Source organism: Ursus arctos, unplaced genomic scaffold, assembly GCF_023065955.2.
Source record: "Ursus arctos isolate Adak ecotype North America unplaced genomic scaffold, UrsArc2.0 scaffold_6, whole genome shotgun sequence".
Taxonomy (NCBI): Eukaryota; Metazoa; Chordata; class Mammalia; order Carnivora; family Ursidae; genus Ursus; species Ursus arctos.
The window spans coordinates 72,485,571-72,501,407 of NW_026623078.1; the positions used below are offsets into that span (position 1 = coordinate 72,485,571).

At 40.4% G+C, this 15,837-nt stretch overlaps 1 long non-coding RNA gene across 2 annotated transcripts in view; it reads left to right on the forward strand.

Moving 5' to 3' along the window:
- The window catches only part of LOC125281051 (uncharacterized), an 84,732-nt gene extending 70,543 nt beyond the window's left edge, over positions 1-14,189 (forward strand). For both annotated transcript variants that reach the window (XR_008957742.1, XR_008957741.1), the window contains 5 exons: positions 2,443-2,531; positions 3,365-3,495; positions 5,214-5,279; positions 9,762-9,834; positions 10,346-14,189. This is a non-coding gene — a long non-coding RNA (uncharacterized LOC125281051). The remainder of the gene's footprint in view (positions 1-2,442; positions 2,532-3,364; positions 3,496-5,213; positions 5,280-9,761; positions 9,835-10,345) is intronic.
- Positions 14,190-15,837: the final 1,648 nt, after the last annotated feature.

The window sequence follows — 15,837 nt, forward strand, 5'->3', positions numbered from 1 at the left end:
AACAGGTGAAAGCCATCACTAAAGACAGAGATTTGGGGCAGGGAAAGAATCCAACCAGACTTCCTGGGATGAATAACATTTAAGCTGGGCACTGGGCATAACTGATGGAGAGGATTCTTCACTGTAATCAAGGACAGAGTGGCCCGGATGGATATGCAGAGTGCAATGGGGAACTCCGTGCCATCTGGGGCATCGTCCATTAAAAGGACCAGACACTTTCTGCCTGCTGCTTTGAGATCCTTTTAGTTATTGTGCCTCTGGGACTAGAAACCTCAAAATATGTTGCAGTTAGAGTTCTTAAATCACACTGTTCATTATCATTGCCCTTGGGAAGCTCAGTGATTTTTATGCACACAGCAGAGACCTGTATGAACTATTAGTCCCTGAGATGTCATTCTTACTTTTAGTTCCTTTGTCAACTTCCTGAGTGACCTTGGGAAAATCATCATCTCCTGGGTTTCATTTTCTTTTTCAAGGAGATAACAGTCCCCTCGTCCCCTTAATTTAGTCCCCGTCTCTTAATTTAATTTGTGTGTGTGTGTGTGTGTGTGCACACGCACCACTCTTGTAGCTCCAGCAAATTCCACTTTTCAGCTCCTATGAGAGCGGGAGGATGAATTAGAAACTTTCTGTCAAGGGCTTTGGACTTTTCTAGAGTGATTTTTGAATTTATTTAGGCACTAGAACACCTGGAAAGCATGGCCCCTTTTGAAAGAACACCATGAAATATTGGTATATTTAATTCCGGGATGTGCAAAAGGAACAGCTTTACTTCCAGACAACCTGACAGTCTGCGTCTGATTTAAAAACCACAGCCTGAGTACACATACGCACTAAAAGAACAAGGTGTTGGTCTAAACATGATTGGCCATTCCTGAGTTTTTCTGGTAATATTTCTCTGCTGCTTGTTCATTCATTCTCATCTGCCAGTACTTTAGGTAGCAGACGTCTAAAGTTTAAGAAAAATATATCTGGGAAGACGACTTGAAATTGGAAAAAAAAATGTGATCTCAAACTTATTTATTCCTTGATAATTGAAAAAAATGTCCTTATTTAGCTTCATCGCAGAACGCTTTCTTCAGAGACCTAGTGTTCAGTCCAAGTGTGTTTGAGAACTCCCATTACTGTGAGCACACCGTGAGATTCCTGAGCAGAAGGGCCTGCATCTTATTTTTCTTTTGTATTCCGGAACATATTTGAACAGTTACTGTCTCTCCTCACTATTTAACAATAATAGCTAATATTTACGGAGCACTTACGGTTTCTCAGATGCTGTGCTAAGCCCTAAGTACATATTAGGATACTATTATTATTATCCTAGTCTTACAGATGGGATCGTGAATCTCACAAAGATTATCTGCTCAAGGTCACAAGGCTGATACGCAGAGAGACAGGATTCAAACCCACAGCCTGATCCCAGAGCCTGGAATCACTGCTCTACTCCCTAATTCCAAATCTCGCTTCCGGTGCCCACCCTCGATCCCAGGATGCTGTCACCTCTCGCGTGCTTATAGCATTCTCTCCTGTGCCTTTTTCTGTGGTTCCTATGCTCAACCAGTTGGGCATCTCCTCAAGGCTGGTCCACTGGCAGCTCCTGGAGTCCCAAGCATGTGTGACCGTGTGGGTCACGCTGTGAGCTGGAGAGCAGTGCAGGGCAGCAGGCAGGGACCTCATCTTTGCTGTCGGAGCCTGTCTTGCTCTTTGCCTGATGGCCTCAGTTTCAGTTCAGAAGTCACCTTTTTGGAGAGACATTTCCTGATTGTACTACTTGAAAACATCACTTTCCCCAGATGCCACCCTGTCTCGTTTCTTCCACAGCACGTTAGTACTTGTTCGCTCCCTTGTGTATTGTCTTGTCCCTCTCCCCAAGAATGGAAACTCCAGGAGGGCAGGAACCCTATCTATCTTGTCCACATTTGTACCTTCAGCACCTGGAACAATGATTGGCAAGTAATAAAATGTACTCAAGTATTTGTTGAAGAAATACATGAATGAACACACTGAAATGTTTTTGAAATGCTTTGTTCATTAGATAAATATTGAATATCACTGTTGTGCTGGACATTATTCTAAGTGTCAGGAATACAGTGATGAGTACTGTAAAGTAAACCACTTAAAAAAAACAAACATAGACTCTGGTTGTGTCTTCAAATTATCAACAGCCAGGCCATTTGGTTAAAATTATGGTGATCATACAGCGTGGTTTACTTTGGTTTATACTTTTGTCCTGACATAAGTCATAAAATAATAATGCCCCTTCCACTCTCAAAAGTGTCCTGGTTTGGATGATAAATTATGTATTCAGCATAGTGAAACTTGATGCATTAATGCAATAACTACTAGCAGACAGGCAAACAGCAGATAAAGTAACCCTGTTATGAATGGGTCAAAGAGTGGGTCTAGTTGTATGTATAGTATAGTATTCATTTTGTGATGTTGCAGGTGATGAAGAAATGGTGCAGACTGGCCTCAGCAGAAACATCAAGGGCAATAGGCAGATTGACAAAGCTGAAAAGTCTGCTTCAGGCAAGGTAGGATCCAGAACTCAAACTCCAAGTTTTGCCCCTCATCCCAGAGCATCCCTAGCCTCACACTTCCTAGTATCAAATGGCAACAGCAGGTCTGGCCTCATCCTGTCCCAGTTCAAGTACAGCAGAGGAAAGTGAGAGCCTTTCCTAGGTCCTGAGACTGACTCTGACCGGTCCAGCTTGGGTCGTGCACTCCTGCCCTTCTTCCTAGCAATAGGTGGAGTGCTGATTGGCTAGGGCATAAGTTGTGCTTCCCACCCTTGTAGCTGAATATGGAGTCCTACCCAGACCACATATCCAGAGATTGGAAGAGCAGTAGGTCTGTCCAAAAATGGAAAAAAGGGATTTTTCAGAAGAAAAGAGGAGGTATTCAAAATATGGGTAGGGAACCTAAAGTGTCTGCAAACTGACTGTTTGTGGATGTCTGCTTGTGCACACATGTATGTTTTTGGGCTGATCAACAGTCTTACTAAACCCGGGCAACAGCTTCAGTCAAGTAATTTTACATCTGTACAATCTCTTTCTCAAGTTCCTGTTTTACAGATCCAAATAAATTAACTTTCTTTTTTCTTCCCATCACCACCCCATATAAGAATCCCTTACTTTCCCTATAGTATGTGGCAGGCCTTCACACACATTTGTTTACTCACTTATAGGACTTCTATGTACAGATGTTCAAGTTGTGCACTGCACATAGACGATAACGTGAGTTGTGCATTATGGTGACCCTATGTAATCCTCATAGAAATTCTCCTAGCAGATGAGGAAAATGGGGCACAGGAAAGTTAATTGATTTGTTTTAGGTTGTCCTCTAAATCCTTTGTTCTTCCACTTAGAGAATCTGGTCCCGGCAAAAAAGTTCTCATGCTGATTTACCTGGGAAAGAAGTAATTGCTTGTTGCCATTAAATCCTCCTCATGCCTTTATATAAAAACACTTTTCCTGAAGCCTTGGAAATTATAATAAGGTATTCTCATTTTTGTTTTACATTTAGACAGATTAAGCAAAAACAGATTTAAAAAATCAGTGAACCATCTGTACTGTTTATACCCTTAAGTGTAGAAGAAGCCCATAGACATGATTAATTCTGTGAAAGGTATGCAAAGCACCAGAATTTCTAAATCCTGCTTGGGTTTCTTTGTTCCCTGTCTTGGCCAGTTGATGGCTCCCAAATCAAACTTGGAAAGAAACGTGGGAATTTAGAGTTGGTTCTTGAATTTTAGTGCTCTTAGTAATCACTGTGGGTGCTTGTGAAAAATACAAATCCCTAGGGGCGCCTGGGTGGCGCAGTCGTTAAGCGTCTGCCTTCGGCTCAGGGCGTGATCCCAGCATTCTGGAATCGAGCCCCACATCAGGCTCCTCTGCTGGGAGCCTGCTTCTTCCTCTCCCACTCCCCCTGCTTGTGTTCCCTCTCTTGCTGGCTGTCTCTATCTCTGTCAAATAAATAAATAAAATCTTTAAAAAAAAATACAAATTCCTGGCCTCCACTTCAAGACATTCTGATTCAATGTTTCTGGAATCTGCATTTTTAACAAGCACCCTGGTAACTGTGATGCGATGTATCCATGAGCATTCTTTGAGAAATAGAGGTTTTGAAATGCAGTTTTCAATAAAAATGAGACGAGCTATCCTTTTCTGCATTCATTCAATATTCATTGAATCCTAAGTGCCCATAATGGTCACAGTCCTAGGAATGCACAGTGTTTGGACTTCCAAAACAGTCTGTCATTTTCCTTTTGGTATTCACAGTGACAATGTTTTGGAAGAAGTTGCCCCCTTTTAAAAGCAGACAAATATGCAAAGGCTAGAGGTATGCAAGGCCCTGGATCCCACGGAAGTTTTCTGAGTGTAAGATGTCTTTCCTTCTGAGATACCCATGGGGACAAAAGAAGCAAACTGGAGGTCAGGCAGCTGGTCTCTCATCTTTATATAGAAGTGACAGTGCAAGAGGTACTGAGGCTGACGTCAGCAACAAAGGGGTGGAAAATGTTTTTGTGCATCAATAATGCATGCCTCTGCTTTTTTATGTCCCTGTCAAATCAAGAGGAAGCTCATCCCCCCTCTAAACATGCTGCACGAGTGTGGCAAACAACTACAAGATCTCTGTCTCAGTCGTGATTAAAGATAGGAGCAGAGCGAATATTTGTTTTGTGTCCCTCGGACACCTGGGGAAATTGAGGCTCAGATAGATCAAGTGGTTCGCCCAATATCACATAGGTGGCATTCTCAGCTATCTCTCACAGCTAACAAACCACCCTGGAACGTAGGTGCTTAAAACAGCAATTTATTACTATGTCAGAGTTCTGGGAGGTTCTTACCTGGGGTCTCCAAGTGGTTGCAGTCAGATGGCAGCTGAGGCTGGAGCCATCTGAAGGATCAGCTGGGCTCAATGTCTAAGATGCCTTTCCTCTCACATGCCTGGTGCCTTGGTGTTCCTTGGCCTTTTTCTCTTTCTATGTCACATCTCATCCTCCAGGGCCTTGGCTTGTATTTTGCACAGCCTAGTGGATTCAAGGTAGTCACACCTCTTGTATGGTGGCTAGCTTCCAAGATGACAAGAAGAAGAAGCTCCCAGGCCAGTTAGGGCTACAGATGACATCATTTCCGCCATATCTTGTTGGCCAAAGCTGCCAAAGGCTCTGTCAGATCCAAAGTGATAGAGAAATACATTCTCCTTCTTGATAGGAAAATACCAAGATTACATCGCGGAAGATCATATAGAATGAGAGATACTGATGTGGCCATCTTCTGGTGAGTTTATTTTGCATGTGGGGAGGATGTGTATCAGGCCAGAGGGAAAACTCTAGTATCTTATCAACAAAGACGATACTCCAATGAGTCATGCTTTCTGGTACTCATGTTCTGTGTAATTCTTACCCCTTGAATCTTGGCTGCCTCTGTGACTTGCTCTTGACTGATAGAATATGGCAGAAGGGTACTGTGTGACACTGGAGGCTAGCTCCTAAGAAGCCTTGAAGTGTCTTTTGGAATGAATGCTCATTCTTGGGGAAGCCAGCTGTCAAGTAAGAACTTGACTACCCCAATACCACCCTGCTTTGAGGAGGTCCCAGTTAGCAACATGAAGAGAGAAAGAGACATGCCCTTCCAGCCACAGCTATACCAGTCATTCTAGCACAACCGCCAGACATATGAGCAAAGAAATTATCTTGGACATTCCAGACTCAGCAGGACCATGGGGAGAATAATGAAGGAATCCGGCTGATAGTCAGAATGGAAACGCCAGACACGGAGCCTCAGTAAAGCTGCCCTGGCCATTTTTAGACATTCATGCCCCTCCCCAGTTTAGGCATTGTTCCTGCTGTGAGCAGAATAGAATAGCTATTGCTTTATGCCATTAATATTTGGGGTGATTTGTTATATAACGATAGATAACTAGAACACCTAATAATAATAATAACAATAATAATAATAAAAAATACTTCCAGACACTGTGCTAAGTGCATTATATATACTTAAGTCATATATATATAATTTATTTCATATACTTATATACATTTTATATATAAAATAGGTATGTATATAATAGATCTATTATACATATCTATATCTAATATAATCTACACAGTAACCCTGCAAAACTAGAATTTAGAATGTTACTCAACTTTATAGAAGAAGAAAAAGTTAAGTAACTTGCTCTAGAAATCAACCATGTGGCGGAGCTAGAGGTCAAGGCAGGTAAGTTGACTCTGGCAGTCATAAGAGTTGATGTATCAGTCCAAAGCCCATGCTCTTCCTCTGTTTTGTACTGCTTGGTCCTTTTCTAGCCTTGGCTCAGTTGAACCAATTAAAAGCTTTACAAATATAACAGATTCTTTATGGGTGCAAGATGGAGGAAGAGGAGTAATGAGCTCCATTTGTAGAAAAATACCTGGTCCTGAGAGGGACATGTGATTGGGGTATGGTTGGGCTGAGGTTCTGACTACCTCTCCCTTTCTGTTACAAATTATCCAGAATTTTTCTGGGACTGAGTTGAGAACATATGCCATGTGAAAGTGGGAGGAGGCTAGAAATAGCTCATTTGAGCTGGTGCATGAAATTACATTGGGAACAGGTATGATTTTGGCAAGACCATGGGACAACCAAAGAGGAGAAGATGGTAGGACACACAAGGTGGTTCTATGCTTTAGTGACGTGGGGATGGCCTATCCAGCTCATCATCAGAAGTTCCAAAAGTTACTGAATAGTTGGAAGAAGCAGGCAACTGACTGGACTGGCTTGCTTCCTGAAGCTTTTTGCAGCTGTAAGCAAATGCCCTGAATCAATTTGATTTTCACTTTAGGAAGAGAAGAGAGATGGCCATGGATTTCTACCAATGGGAAAATGATGTAGCCCTGTCTTTGCCAACTGGCTGGGCAACACTTCTTGTTCCATTAGCAGAATGAAATTTCACCATTGGCCCCAGTACCTCTGGAAGGCCTCCATGATTCCTGTGGCCTTTTCTCTTCTGCTTTCTCTCTCTCTCTCTCTCTCTCTCTCTTTTTTTTTTTTTTTTTGCCTGGATGAACTACTGCCTTGAAGAGTACCTGAGATGCAGTAGTTGCTAAATGAATGAACTTCTCCATCCTTTACTCTTCAGTATTCGCTAACATTCACGAGGTTCTTTTACTGTTGAGGAAGCCAAGGTCTTAGAGGTAATAAGTGAAGGAGCTAAAATTCCCTGTTGCTGTGTTTTATATAAAGGTGATATAGTCACATTATATGTACATATACACATATATGTATGTATTTGGTCAATTTCTATTATGTATACACACATATTTATTGTATCAGGAACTTAAAAATTGCTAAAATTATAAAATTTCATTTGGTAAAAATGGAATGATGGCACTGGAAGAGTTGGAGGAAGGAACACAGGAAATGAATCATTTGGATACACCAACTATCTGGAAATGGTATGGGCATCTTGGATGTTAGCCCATTAAACTGGCTTATAAGATCCTTTGACTGATTTTATAAATGAATGAAGAATGTAAATGCATGCAAATAAAGTCACGAACTGAGACTAAATGGGGAAATCTAAGAGAGGAGCATGAAATATTTTATTTCTTACACCCCGCCACCAAAACAACATGGCAACCTACAGACATGTTTGAAGGGGCTCATGGATCCCAGTGCAAAGCATACCAAAATAAAAGGGCACAGCACAGCATATGAGCATGAAGAGAAGTAATTGAAATCAGTACATTGACAGATCCAGCATCTTTGAGACAGATGTCTTCTCTTGTATGGTATTAAAAATCACAATGAGGTATTACTCCCCCGTAGACTGGGAATTCCAGTGTAGATCATCATTTCGAAAAAATAAAAATCAATAGAGTTTTCTTTTCATTTACAGTGATTAAATTGTGACTACAGAAAGTGCAGGAAATGGCTGTACAGTTATTCTGTGAATTTGCACTTGATAAATCAGTTGTTTGAAAACTGTATTTTTTAGAAAGTAAAAAAAAAACTATCCAGTTATATAGAGAATGACTGATGTTCTCATTAAAATCTTAGAGAAAACAGATTAAAAAGAGGAGCTGTTTTGGTTAAATCTGGGATGGAGGCCCTGGGACTTTGTCCACTTGCCCTCCGTCTCTCAGTCCAGGGTGGCTTATGCAGCAGTACCTCTTAGACATATGTGATGGCTCTATGAAACCCCACATGAAATCCCTCCCTAGTAGCACATATCCTCTGGATAATTCTTCATTCCTCTTGATTCTGTGTAGACAGAATTGACCAGCTGGTGCAGGAAATTGGGGGATATTTACTTTGTGGTCTGTGGGCCACCCACATTTTCCTACTTCTCATGGATTGGGTTGTGAAAGAGAATGAACACATTTTGCACATACATACATGCCCCTAATTTTTCCCATGGTGACTTCTTTGCCTGGAATGTCGTTCATTGTCTGTCAATAAATGAGAGAATTCTTCAGGGCTCAACCAAATTGTTCTTTCGATGTAGCCTTTTCTCATCTCTACTGGAAATGGAACAACTTCCGTTGTATCACTAAAGCCTACGCAGGCTTCTACGTTGCATGGCATGGCAATTATTTGTGTATCTCTTCTACTTATTCATTCACTAATTCATTCAATGAATATTAATTGAGCACCTATTAAGTGCTAGACACTATTCCAGGTGCTGGACATTTAGTACCACACAAAACGAATAAAACCTGTGAGACCAAGAGAAGTCACACTATATTCAGCTCCCTAACCCCTGTGTTTAGTATCTGAGCTGTAGTACAGCTCAGTAAATACGTGTCAACGTGAAATGACATAAGATCTGTTATTTGAGCACCACTCATGGTTTATACGCCCAGGACAGATGATGGATTTGAATCAGGATGAGGGTTCTCTATTTGCAGTATATTTTGGAAATCATCTGACTCTTGTCACGGAAGGCATAAGAGTTCATCACCCACAGGGCTCACTTTATTTTGTTTTCATTTATAACACAAATAGCTTTTGATGAAGATAAGCTCCCTAGCTGCCAAAATTGTACTTTTAGCAGGTCTGAGAAAGAAAACATTGGTGTTTTAGTTAGCCATGTTTATTTTTATTTTTTGATTTTTAAAAAAAATTAAAATATTTACTTATTTGAGAGAGAGAGAGAGAGAGCACCAGAGTGTGGGGGGAGGGGCAGAGGGAGAGTGAGAGAGAACCCTCAAGCAGACTCCCTGGTCAGTGGAGCCCAACGCAGGGCTCAATCCCAGGACCCTGAGATCATGACCTGAGCTGAAGCCAAGAGTCAGAGGCTTAACTGGCTGTGCCACCCACACACCCCAGCCTTGTTTGTTTTTATGGAGAGCCTTTTTTATTGCCTCAAGAAAAAGGGTGATTATTATAAAAATACATATGAATGGGATCAGGAATTGGAAAATTGCCAGAATTTGAGGCAGTGCAAACTATTGGCTGTCCTGTCTCAAAAACCCATGGTTTTTCTCCCATGGCTTCTCAGCTTCTACCTGCATATCTGTTTCATTCTATTCTCTTTACTGACTGGCTTCCTCTGTTAAGTTTTACTCCCTATAACTTCAGCTTGCATATTGCCCATCACAGCCCTACTTTGCTTCAGGAAATTTTCCTCTCTCTCTTTTTAAAAAAATTTTCATCCTACTCATAAACTTGTTTATTGAAGTATAGTATACAGAGAAAAAAAATGCACACATTTTTGGTGTAGGGCTCAATGATTTTATCCAAAGTGAACATACTTGAATTACTACCACCTAGATGAAGAAACAGAACGTTACCAGCTTCCTAGAAGCTCCCCACCTTCGTCTCAGTCACCAGCCCTTCCCCAAAGGTAAGTGGTAGCTTGGCTTCTAACGCCATAGATTAGTTTGCCTGTTTTGACATTTATAAAAATGTAATCATATACTCTTTACTCTTTGAGTCCAGTTTCTTAGTATTTAGTACTATATTTGTGATATCCATCCATGTTGTCTTGTGTGGCACTGGCTCACTCATTTTAACTGTGGCATAGTCATTATTGTATGAGTATACTATACTGTATTTGTCTATGCTACTACTGATAGCCATTTGGGCTGTTACCAGTTCGGGTTGTTATGGATAACGTCGCTATGCAAATTTTTATTGTTTTTTCGTGTATGTATACTGAAGTGTATATATACATATATATTTATATATATACTTGAGAGTTGAACTGGTGCATTAGACATGCATGTTTTACTTTGGTAGTTGCTCCCCAAGAGTTTTTCAGGGTGATTGTCTCAATTTATACCCCCCCCCCCAGCAATGCCGGAGAGTTCTATGTGCCCCGTATCCTCACCCTTACTGACAGTTTGTATTATCAGTCTTCTTCCTTTTAGTCGTTCCGGTGCGTGTGTGGAAGTCCTCACTGTAGTCCTAATTTGCATTTCCTGAATGACCAATGAGGGTGAGCACCTTTGTATGTGTTTGTTGTTATTCCGGTGGTGCCCCTCATATATCCTATTTGCCTGGGTCAGTCCTGGCTCACTCCTGTTGTCCTGGTATAATTATTGAGTGGTCCCAGTTTGGATGATGCATTATATGGCCACCCTACATAGCATATGTTCTTTTGTGAGGTACTGTTCAAATTTTTTGACCATCTCCTATATTGTCTGCCTTTTTTTCACTGATCTATATGAACTATTTATGTCATACACATAGAAATCCTTTGTTGGTTATACCTGTTGTAAATATATTCTACTCTGTGGCTTGACAGGTCATTTCTTAATTAATTATTTTTGGTTTTGTGTCTCACTCTTAACTGACTCTGTCTCTTAGTTACTTTCTAGGTCAAACAATAGAAATAATCTGAATGGCTTCATCTTTTCATACAGGACATGGCTGTGTCTCAGATACCAAAGTCCTGATGTTCAGTCACTTGTGTCCAAGGGATGGGGGAGAGCCAGAGTCTGATAGTCTATGACATGGCTACTCATCACTGTCACCTGAGAAGGGGCCTTGGCAGAGCAAATTCTTTCAGAAGGAGAAATAAACATGAAGGACGGACCTGGGTTTTCATTCTGCCTCTGCCATGCAACTGGCAACCAATTTCGTGTTTGAGTTTCCTTATTTCCAAAAAGGAAAGAAATACTTATTGTATAGTGTTCTTTTTTTTTTTAATGTTTTTTTATTATATTATGTTAGTCACCATACAGTACAACCCTGGTTTCTGATGTAAAGTTCGATGATTCATTAGTTGCGTGTAACACCCAGTGCACCATGCAATACGTGCCCTCCTTAATGTATAGTGTTCTTGAAAGGATTAAATGGCATATTTTATACAAAGCACATAGCACCATGCATGGAAGATAATGGATGTCTAATAGTGCACGTTTCATTCTTCTTTTTCTTTCTTATTTTCTTTCCTTCCCTTCTTCTCTCCTTTATTCTCTTTGTCCTCTCTCCTTCCTTTTATATGTGACAGAAAGGCAATAGAAGATCTGATCTCTTTGCCATGTACCACAGCCTTGCTGAAGACACATGACTTAGCACACATAAAATTTTAATCTGCCACGTGGAAGAGTATAATCAAGTACAGAAGAGGGGGCACGTGGGCTATAAGGCTTATCAAAGTTCAAAGACAGACGAGATTGAAGATATTCTCCATGAAAACAGGAATGAATTCTTTCAAGCATATTTGAAGAGATAATGTTAATCAAATCTCTAATATAGCTGCTTGATGGAAGACATTTAGTTATGCTTGAAGTAAGTGCTTTGAAATTTCAGTTGTTCATCCATTAGAAACAGACATCTGCAATTTAGGAAGTAAAAACAAGTAGCAGATTATTACCCTTCAAGTCTGTTCTCCTGTCTCTTTGTTATGCACTGGTAAAACCAGGCCAGTCAATGACATGTCACCCTAATTTATTTTAATTAGTGTTCCACAAAAGAAAACTGATAAAAGATCACTCTGAGAGCACAATCTGTGACCATTGTTGAATTTGGGGTTTCCGGGACATCTAGAACAAATAAAGATGGATTACAACAGCTTTGATGAAAACCAGTCATACCTTTCTCTTTATTGTATATTCATGAAGCACTCTTTTAAATCTTTTGGAAAGTGGGTAATTGTTATCTGCGAACAACTGGAGGACAAGTGGCTTATTTTGTTTTTATCATAATTCTGGAGAAAAGTTATAAATAGGAGTTCCTGTCTTTATGCATGTCTGAAGGTTCTTACTGATTTTTTTCAAGATGCAGGAAAACTTTGACTTTTTCCTTAAGGCTTTTGCCCATTTATTCCAGACAAAATAAGTATTGTGACCTCTGCCTCCATCATTTAACAGCTATTACTGAGTACCTGGTCTATGCCACGTGTGGGGGGTGTGTGGTGGGTATGCCGTAGTGAAAAATATAGTCATGATCCCTGCCTGAAGGCATGGAGCTTACCCAGTTATAATCATTACCATATTGTTTAAAATTTATCTGTTATAGAAATCTCTCCCCATCTGGTGTGGAAACTTTTGAAGATGGAGACTATGTCTATTCACGTCAGTATACCCCTCATCCGGCATGGTGTTGGCACTCAGTAAACTTTTACTGAGTCATTTTGAATTGATTCTGGGCAGTCTTACAACCATTTTGTGTGTGTGTGTGTGTGTGTGTGTGTGTGTGTGTTACTTATTTGAACATTCCTGAGGCTTTTCCTCTTTCACTCTATCTATCAAGCAATTCTATTTTAGGTTTCAATTCAGGCTGAGGTTGTATAGGAAGGAAAATGAGCAAAATCTGTGCACCTTAGAGTCATATGTCATCTTAGATGGATTGACAGTTGTTGCCTAGAGTTGTGTGGTGAAAGATTCTAAGATCTCCTTGCAATACAGTGGAAAGAGTGCTGTGATGGATTAGTGATGTCTGCCAAGGATAGCCAACAGGACAGAAATAGCATCTATGCGGTGTATTTGTCATCTCTGCTTTATGCCTTGAGACCCAAACTTGAGAAGGGAAAAAAGGAATATGGGCAGACCATCGGTTTGGAGCCAGCACAGATGAAAAAAAAAAAAAAAGTACAGATTAGCCTTTTACTATCATGTGTCTGGGGTGAGATGATTGACAATAGTCAAGTCAGAAAGCTGGGACCTTATCCGTATTACTTATTGATTACAGACACTCAGTAATTTTTGCAGAAGTTGGGATGTGAATGAACCAAAGTCTTGTGATCTCTGTCCTGTGAGTCAGTAGATCCCCTGTCCCTCTAACTTAAAGTTCTCTAATTTCCTCATCTGGCTTAAAAGACGAGGTGAATCTAATACCAAGGACACTCATGCCCGACTTGGGAAAGTTAGTTATGGCATTGGAACTTGAAATTATAGTCACCTGACCTATTAGTTTCAGAGTGGAAGTTGGTATGTCTGATTTCAGCTTGAGTTTTACTCCCTGTGTAACGTTGAGCAAATCAATGTATTGTTCTGCACTTTAGTTTTCTCATCTATGAATTGAGGTGATTGGACTAAATGATACTGAAGATTCATTTATCTTTTTTTTTTTAACATTTCTTTCTTTATTTGAGAATGAGAGAGAGAGAGGGAGAGAGAAAGTGAGTGTGAGGGCAGAGGGAGAGGGAGAGAGAATCTTAAGTAGACTCCACGCTGAGCTTGTAGCCCTGTGTGGGGCTCTATCTCACAACACTGAGATCGCGACCCTGAGATCACATGAGTGGACACCAGGAGTTGGTAGCTTAGCCAACTGTGCCACCCCGGCACCCCCTGAAGATTCTCTTTAAATTTAATATTCTGTGTTGAGCTTAAGACCAGAGTTCACCAGGATTATTCTACCAACTACCCACCCTGTGGGCTGCTACCACATCATGGGAGCTCTTTGCTGTTAGGGTCTGACAGGACCCTGGCAGGATGAGGGAATCGAAGCAGATCTCTTGATCACTAGGGAAGGGTTAGATCCTTGAGGGCAGGACCCATGTCTGACACAGCTTCATATTTCTGCACTCATCACTTTTGGGTTGAATTAATGAAGCACAACTTTTACCAACAGGAGGACTCTGGAAGAATTCGTGAACAGCAATTTCTGGGGAACATCATCTGTGTAATTAACATCAGTCTGGAACCTGAGGATAGCAACTGAGTTAGCTTATCAAAAGGTCACATAAAATCTGCTGCCCAGGAGACTGGTTATGGGTTGTGGTTATTGCTGTTTTAATAATAGAGAGGAAAAGGCCTTGTTTCTAAGGAAAACCTTAGTGAATGTGCTTGATTGCTCTTGTATCTTCTATGTCTTCCTGACTAGGTATTCACCGCAGGAATGTAATGGGGATGCTTGGAGGCAGGGGCAGGGAAAATGGAGTGTATCAAACGGGAGCTATTTCTCCTTTCCACTTTTTCCCCAATTCCATTCCTCTTCCACCTTCAGCATAGCCCAGGAGAGAATGAGTTTACAACTTGAAGTGCCTGGGAAGAGATCTTTATTTTCAGCTGATAGGTATAAGAAGGGAGACTATACATATGATTAATTCTTCATAACCTCCTAACGGAACATTTGGTTCCCTTCCTCTCTCCTTGCAGATGGAGTGGTGACCCAAACACCATAAATGGAATTCTGATGACTCTCTTTTGTCTATGGCTAAGGCAGAGGGATTTTAATCTAAAATTACAGATTCCCAGGTCTTTCCATCAGAGTCAGATTTTACTGGTGTGGAGGAGGGCCCTGGGGATTTTTAGTTTTACAAAGTTACCCCAGGTAATTCTGATAATGAGTCGGGTTTAGAATCCACTATACTAAATAAAGTCAACCTTTCTTAGCAGGGCATTCAAGGACCTTTCTCTTTTGCAACATACTTCTAGCCATTTCTTCTGTGCCATTCCTACCGCCAGGCAACACCAGGCCACCGTGGTCCCTAACATGACAGGCTCTGTGCACCTCCATGCTTTTGCTCATGCTGTGCCACATGCCGACAAGGCTTTTGCACAGGTGTCTGGTGAGTTTATCATCCTGTGCGTTTCATCTCTGAGTGTCCTGGTAACTGTCCATCCACCTGCAGAATTAATCGATCTCTTTTTTGTGTTCCCATAATCCGTTGAACATTTTGTCTCTATTATAGCTACAGCGACATATTTTCTACTCCTAAAATTGGCACAAACAGCTGAATAGTGGGATAGAGTATTTTAAATAGAACAGAGTATTTAAAATTATTTTTGTGCTTAATTTATGAATTTTTTTAACCAAGATAAAAATAATATACATTAAATCAAATAATACAGAAGCGAGCTTATAATAAAAAACGAAACCTTTCATTCCCCTCTTCCTGGTCTGGCTCTAATTTCCTGAGGCAATAGTTTAAGAAATCAATTTTTAAAAATCAGATAATGCAAAATTTAGCAGAATCAAAGGGGGCAGTGAAAAGTAGCTCTTTTTTCTATTTCTGTCCACTGGATACCCACCTCCTCTCTCCAGAGATACACACGTGCTACCAGTTTCTTGTGAATTCCTCTTGGGATAGTCTGTGAGTTTTCAAATACATACACACACACACACACACACACGCACACACACACACGGAATCATACTGTATTACTATATACACATTGTACCTTGATTTTATTACTTAACAATGTATCTTGGAAATTTATTCCATATTTGTACATAGAGAAATTTCTCATTCTTCTGTTCATTGTGTATTATTTCATTGCTATTACCTGTCTATGATTTACTTAAATTCTCTACTGATAGAAATTTAGATTGCTGTGAAACTTTTGCCGTTACAAATAATTATGTAATATACACATATCATTTTTTTTAAGTGCAAGAATACCTATAGGATAAATTCCAAAGGGTGGAATTGCTGGGTGTACATTTTTATACTTAA